We start from the raw sequence: 8,744 nt of genomic DNA, 5'->3' as shown, positions 1-8,744 counted from the left end.
TGTTTCTGTCTCCATATGATATGGTAAATATATCTACTTATGATAAGATAAAAGGTTTCTGTTTCTGTCTCCATATGATATGTTAAATATATCCACTTATGATAAGATAAAAGGTTTCTGTTTCTGTCTCCATATGATATGGTAAATATATCTACTTATGATAAGATAAAAGGTTTCTGCTTCTGTGTCCATATGATATGTTAAATATATCTACTTATGATAACATAAAGGGTTTCTGTTTCTGTCTCCATATGATATGGTAAATATATCCACATATGATAAAATAAAAGGTTTCTGTTTCTGTGTCCATATGATATGGTAAATATATCTACTTATGATAAGATAAAAGGTTTCTGTTTCTGTCTCCATATGATATGGTAAATATATCCACTTATAATAAGATAAAAGGTTTCTGTTTCTGTCTCCATATGATATGGTAAATATATCTACTTATGATAAGATAAAAGGTTTCTGTTTCTGTCTCCATATGATGTGGTAAATATATCCACTTATGATAAGATAAAATGTTTCTGTTTCTGTTTCTGTCTCCATATGATATGGTAAATATATCCACTTATGATAAGATAAAAGGTTTCTGTTTCTGTCTCCATATGATGTGGTAAATATATCCACTTATGATAAGATAAAAGGATTCTGTTTCTGTTTCTGTCTCCATATGATATGGTAAATATATCCACTTATGATAAGATAAAAGGTTTCTGTTTCTGTCTCCATATGATATGGTAAATATATCTACTTATGATAAGATAAAAGGTTTCTGTTTCTGTTTCCATATGATATGGTAAATATATCTACTTATGATAAGATAAAAGGTTTCTGTTTCTGTTTCCATATGATATGGTAAATATATCTACTTATGATAATATAAAAGGTTTCTGTTTCTGTCTCCATATGATATGGTAAATATATCTACTTATGATAAGATAAAAGGTTTCTGTTTCTGTCTCCATATGATATGGTAAATATATCTACTTATGATAAGATAAAAGGTTTCTGTTTCTGTCTCCATATGATATGGTAAATATATCTACTTATGATAAGATAAAAGGTTTCTGTTTCTGTTTCTGTCTCCATATGATATGGTAAATATATCTACTTATGATAAGATAAAAGGTTTCTGTTTCTGTTTCTGTCTCCATATGATATGGTAAATATATCCACTTATGATAAGATAAAAGGTTTCTGTTTCTGTCTCCATATGATATGGTAAATATATCTACTTATGATAAGATAAAAGGTTTCTGTTTCTCCATATGTTTCTGATAAGATAAAAGGTTTCTCTGTCTCCATATGATATGGTAAATATATCTACTTATGATAAGATCAAAGGTTTCTGCTTCTGTCTCCATATGATATGTTAAATATATCTACTTATGATAACATAAAGGGTTTCTGTTTCTGTCTCCATATGATATGGTAAATATATCCACATATGATAAAATAAAAGGTTTCTGTTTCTGTGTCCATATGATATGGTAAATATATCTACTTATGATAAGATAAAAGGTTTCTGTTTCTGTCTCCATATGATATGGTAAATATATCCACTTATAATAAGATAAAAGGTTTCTGTTTCTGTCTCCATATGATATGGTAAATATATCTACTTATGATAAGATAAAAGGTTTCTGTTTCTGTCTCCATATGATGTGGTAAATATATCCACTTATGATAAGATAAAATGTTTCTGTTTCTGTTTCTGTCTCCATATGATATGGTAAATATATCCACTTATGATAAGATAAAAGGTTTCTGTTTCTGTCTCCATATGATGTGGTAAATATATCCACTTATGATAAGATAAAAGGATTCTGTTTCTGTTTCTGTCTCCATATGATATGGTAAATATATCCACTTATGATAAGATAAAAGGTTTCTGTTTCTGTCTCCATATGATATGGTAAATATATCTACTTATGATAAGATAAAAGGTTTCTGTTTCTGTTTCCATATGATATGGTAAATATATCTACTTATGATAAGATAAAAGGTTTCTGTTTCTGTTTCCATATGATATGGTAAATATATCTACTTATGATAATATAAAAGGTTTCTGTTTCTGTCTCCATATGATATGGTAAATATATCTACTTATGATAAGATAAAAGGTTTCTGTTTCTGTCTCCATATGATGTGGTAAATATATCCACTTATGATAAGATAAAAGGTTTCTGTTTCTGTCTCCATATGATATGGTAAATATATCTACTTATGATAAGATAAAAGGTTTCTGTTTCTGTCTCCATATGATATGGTAAATATATCTACTTATGATAAGATAAAAGGTTTCTGTTTCTGTTTCTGTCTCCATATGATATGGTAAATATATCTACTTATGATAAGACAAAAAGTTTATTTTTCTGTCTCCATATGATATGGTAAATATATCCACTTATGATAAGATAAAAGGTTTCTGTTTCGGTCTCCATGTGATATGGTAACTATATCTACTTATGATAAGATAAAAGGTTTCTGTTTCTGTCTCCATATGATATGGTAAATATATCTACTTATGATAAGATAAAAGGTTTCTGTTTCTGTCTCCATATGATATTGTAAATATATCTACTTATGATAAGATAAAAGGTTTCTGTTTCTGTTTCTGTCTCCATATGATATGGTAAATATATCTACTTATGATAAGATAAAAGGTTTCTGTTTCTGTTTCTGTCTCCATATGATATGGTAAATATATCCACTTATGATAAGATAAAAGGTTTCTGTTTCTGTTTCTGTCTCCATATGATATGGTAAATATATCCACTTATGATAAGATAAAAGGTTTCTGTTTCTGTTTCTGTCTCCATATGATATGGTAAATATATCCACTTATGATAAGATAAAAGGTTTCTGTTTCTGTCTCCATATGATATGGTAAATATATCAACTTATGATAAGACAAAAAGTTTATTTTTCTGTCTCCATATGATATGGTAAATATATCCACTTATGATAAGATAAAAGGTTTCTGTTTCTGTTTCTGTCTCCATATGATATGGTAAATATATCTACTTATGATAAGATAAAAGGTTTCTGTTTCTGTCTCCATATGATATGGTAAATATATCTACTTATGATAAGATAAAAGGTTTCTGTTTCTGTTTCTGTCTCCATATGATATGGTAAATATATCTACTTATGATAAGATCAAAGGTTTCTGCTTCTGTCTCCATATGATATGTTAAATATATCTACTTATGATAACATAAAGGGTTTCTGTTTCTGTCTCCATATGATATGGTAAATATATCCACATACGATAAAATAAAAGGTTTCTGTTTCTGTGTCCATATGATATGGTAAATATATCTACTTATGATAAGATAAAAGGTTTCTGTTTCTGTCTCCATATGATATGGTAAATATATCCACTTATAATAAGATAAAAGGTTTCTGTTTCTGTCTCCATATGATATGGTAAATATATCTACTTATGATAAGATAAAAGGTTTCTGTTTCTGTCTCCATATGATGTGGTAAATATATCCACTTATGATAAGATAAAATGTTTCTGTTTCTGTTTCTGTCTCCATATGATATGGTAAATATATCCACTTATGATAAGATAAAAGGTTTCTGTTTCTGTCTCCATATGATGTGGTAAATATATCCACTCTGTTTCTGTCTCCATATGATATGGTAAATATATCTACTTATGATAAGATAAAAGGTTTCTGTTTCTGTCTCCATATGATATGGTAAATATATCTACTTATGATAAGATAAAAGGTTTCTGTTTCTGTTTCTGTCTCCATATGATATGGTAAATATATCTACTTATGATAAGACAAAAGTTTCTTTTTCTGTCTCCATATGATATGGTAAATATATCCACTTATGATAAGATAAAAGGTTTCTGTTTCTCTCCATGTGATATGGTAACTATATCTACTTATGATAAGATAAAAGGTTTCTGTTTCTGTCTCCATATGATATGGTAAATATATCTACTTATGATAAGATAGGTTTCTGTTTCTGTCTCCATATGATATTGTAAATATATCTACTTATGATAAGATAAAAGGTTTCTGTTTCTGTTTCTGTCTCCATATGATATGGTAAATATATCTACTTATGATAAGATAAAAGGTTTCTGTTTCTGTTTCTGTCTCCATATGATATGGTAAATATATCCACTTATGATAAGATAAAAGGTTTCTGTTTCTGTTTCTGTCTCCATATGATATGGTAAATATATCCACTTATGATAAGATAAAAGGTTTCTGTTTCTGTTTCTGTCTCCATATGATATGGTAAATATATCCACTTATGATAAGATAAAATGTTTCTGTTTCTGTCTCCATATGATATGGTAAATATATCAACTTATGATAAGACAAAAGTTTATTTTTCTGTCTCCATATGATATGGTAAATATATCCACTTATGATAAGATAAAAGGTTTCTGTTTCTGTTTCTGTCTCCATATGATATGGTAAATATATCTACTTATGATAAGATAAAAGGTTTCTGTTTCTGTCTCCATATGATATGGTAAATATATCTACTTATGATAAGATAAAAGGTTTCTGTTTCTGTTTCTGTCTCCATATGATATGGTAAATATATCTACTTATGATAACATAAAGGGTTTCTGTTTCTGTCTCCATATGATATGGTAAATATATCCACATATGATAAAATAAAAGGTTTCTGTTTCTGTCTCATATGATATGGTAAATATATCTACTTATGATAAGATAAAAGGTTTCTGTTTCTGTCTCCATATGATATGGTAAATATATCCACTTATAATAAGATAAAAGGTTTCTCTGTCATATGATATGGTAAATATATCTACTTATGATAAGATAAAAGGTTTCTGTTTCTGTCTCCATATGATGTGGTAAATATATCCACTTATGATAAGATAAAATGTTTCTGTTTCTGTTTCTGTCTCCATATGATATGGTAAATATATCCACTTATGATAAGATAAAAGGTTTCTGTTTCTGTCTCCATATGATGTGGTAAATATATCCACTTATGATAAGATAAAAGGTTTCTGTTTCTGTCTCCATATGATATGGTAAATATATCCACTTATGATAAGATAAAAGGTTTCTGTTTCTGTTTCTGTCTCCATATGATATGGTAAATATATCCACTTATGATAAGATAAAAGGTTTCTGTTTCTGTCTCCATATGATATGGTAAATATATCTACTTATGATAAGATAAAAGGTTTCTGTTTCTGTCTCCATATGATATGGTAAATATATCCACTTATGATAAGATAAAAGGTTTGTTTCTGTTTCTGTCTCCATATGATATGGTAAATATATCCACTTATGATAAGATAAAAGGTTTCTGTTTCTGTCTCCATATGATATGGTAAATATATCCACTTATGATAAGATAAAAGGTTTCTGTTTCTGTTTCTGTCTCCATATGATATGGTAAATATATCCACTTATGATAAGATAAAAGGTTTCTGTTTCTGTCTCCATATGATATTAAATATATCCATTTATGATAAGATAAAAGTTTCTGTTTCTGTCTCCATATGATATGGTAAATATATCCACTTATGATAAGATAAAAGGTTTCTGTTTCTGTCTCCATATGATATGGTAAATATATCCACTTATGATAAGATAAAAGGTTTATTTTTCTGTTTATGATATGGTAAATATATCTACTTATGATAAGATAAAAGGTTTCTGTTTCTGTCTCCATATGATATGGTAAATATATCTACTTATGATAAGATAAAAGGTTTCTGTTTCTGTCTCCATATGATATGGTAAATATATCTACTTATGATAAGATAAAAGGTTTCTGTTTCTGTTTCTGTCTCCATATGATATGGTAAATATATCTACTTATGATAAGATAAAAGGTTTCTGTTTCTGTTTCCATATGATATGGTAAATATATCCACTTATGATAAGATAAAAGGTTTCTGTTTCTGTCTCCATATGATATGGTAAATATATCTACTTATGATAAGATAAAAGGTTTCTGTTTCTGTCTCCATATGATATGTTAAATATATCCACTTATGATAAGATAAAAGGTTTCTGTTTCTGTCTCCATATGATATGGTAAATATATCTACTTATGATAAGATAAAAGGTTTCTCTGTCTCCATATGATATGGTAAATATATCTACTTATGATAAGATAAAAGGTTTCTGTTTCTGTTTCTGTCTCCATATGATATGGTAAATATATCTACTTATGATAAGATAAAATGTTTCTGTTTCTGTTTCTGTCTCCATATGATATGGTAAATATATCCACTTATGATAAGATAAAAGGTTTCTGTTTCTGTCTCCATATGATGTGGTAAATATATCCACTTATGATAAGATAAAAGGATTCTGTTTCTGTTTCTGTCTCCATATGATATGGTAAATATATCCACTTATGATAAGATAAAAGGTTTCTGTTTCTGTCTCCATATGATATGGTAAATATATCTACTTATGATAAGATAAAAGGTTTCTGTTTCTGTTTCCATATGATATGGTAAATATATCTACTTATGATAAGATAAAAGGTTTCTGTTTCTGTTTCCATATGATATGGTAAATATATCTACTTATGATAAGATAAAAGGTTTCTGTTTCTGTCTCCATATGATATGGTAAATATATCTACTTATGATAAGATAAAAGGTTTCTGTTTCTGTCTCCATATGATGTGGTAAATATATCCACTTATGATAAGATAAAGGGTATCTGTTTCTGTTTCTGTCTCCATATGATATGGTAAATATATCCACTTATGATAAGATAAAAGGTTTCTGTTTCTGTCTCCATATGATATGGTAAATATATCTACTTATGATAAGATAAAAGGTTTCTGTTTCTGTCTCCATATGATATGGTAAATATATCCACTTATGATAAGATAAAAGGTTTCTGTTTCTGTTTCTGTCTCCATATGATATGGTAAATATATCTACTTATGTAAGATAAAAGGTTTCTGTTTCTGTCTCCATATGATATGGTAAATATATCTACTTATGATAAGATAAAAGGTTTCTGTTTCTGTCTCCATATGATATGGTAAATATATCTACTTATGATAAGATAAAAGGTTTCTGTTTCTGTCTCCATATGATATGGTAAATATATCTACTTATGATAAGATAAAAGGTTTCTGTTTCTGTCTCCATATGATATATGGTAAATATATCTACTTATGATAAGATAAAAGGTTTCTGTTTCTGTTTCTGTCTCCATATGATATGGTAAATATATCTACTTATGATAAGATAAAATGTTTCTGTTTCTGTTTCTGTCTCCATATGATATGGTAAATATATCCACTTATGATAAGATAAAAGGTTTCTGTTTCTGTCTCCATATGATGTGGTAAATATATCCACTTATGATAAGATAAAAGGATTCTGTTTCTGTTTCTGTCTCCATATGATATGGTAAATATATCCACTTATGATAAGATAAAAGGTTTCTGTTTCTGTCTCCATATGATATGGTAAATATATCTACTTATGATAAGATAAAAGGTTTCTGTTTCTGTTTCCATATGATATGGTAAATATATCTACTTATGATAAGATAAAAGGTTTCTGTTTCTGTTTCCATATGATATGGTAAATATATCTACTTATGATAATATAAAAGGTTTCTGTTTCTGTCTCCATATGATATGGTAAATATATCTACTTATGATAAGATAAAAGGTTTCTGTTTCTGTCTCCATATGATGTGGTAAATATATCCACTTATGATAAGATAAAGGGTATCTGTTTCTGTTTCTGTCTCCATATGATATGGTAAATATATCCACTTATGATAAGATAAAAGGTTTCTGTTTCTGTCTCCATATGATATGGTAAATATATCTACTTATGATAAGATAAAAGGTTTCTGTTTCTGTCTCCATATGATATGGTAAATATATCTACTTATGATAAGATAAAAGGTTTCTGTTTCTGTTTCTGTCTCCATATGATATGGTAAATATATCTACTTATGATAAGACAAAAAGTTTCTTTTTCTGTCTCCATATGATATGGTAAATATATCCACTTATGATAAGATAAAAGGTTTCTGTTTCGGTCTCCATGTGATATGGTAACTATATCTACTTATGATAAGATAAAAGGTTTCTGTTTCTGTCTCCATATGATATGGTAAATATATCTACTTATGATAAGATAAAAGGTTTCTGTTTCTGTCTCCATATGATATTGTAAATATATCTACTTATGATAAGATAAAAGGTTTCTGTTTCTGTTTCTGTCTCCATATGATATGGTAAATATATCTACTTATGATAAGATAAAAGGTTTCTGTTTCTGTTTCTGTCTCCATATGATATGGTAAATATATCCACTTATGATAAGATAAAAGGTTTCTGTTTCTGTTTCTGTCTCCATATGATATGGTAAATATATCCACTTATGATAAGATAAAAGGTTTCTGTTTCTGTCTCCATATGATATGGTAAATATATCTACTTATGATAAGATAAAAGGTTTCTGTTTCTGTCTCCATATGATATGGTAAATATATCTACTTATGATAAGATAAAAGGTTTCTGTTTCTGTTTCCATATGATATGGTAAATATATCTACTTATGATAATATAAAAGGTTTCTGTTTCTGTCTCCATATGATATGGTAAATATATCTACTTATGATAAGATAAAAGGTTTCTGTTTCTGTCTCCATATGATATGGTAAATATATCTACTTATGATAAGATAAAAGGTTTCTGTTTCTGTCTCCATATGATATGGTAAA

Source organism: Oncorhynchus gorbuscha, linkage group LG16 (assembly GCF_021184085.1).
Source record: "Oncorhynchus gorbuscha isolate QuinsamMale2020 ecotype Even-year linkage group LG16, OgorEven_v1.0, whole genome shotgun sequence".
Taxonomy (NCBI): Eukaryota; Metazoa; Chordata; class Actinopteri; order Salmoniformes; family Salmonidae; genus Oncorhynchus; species Oncorhynchus gorbuscha.
Note: the sequence above shows the minus strand (reverse complement) of the source record.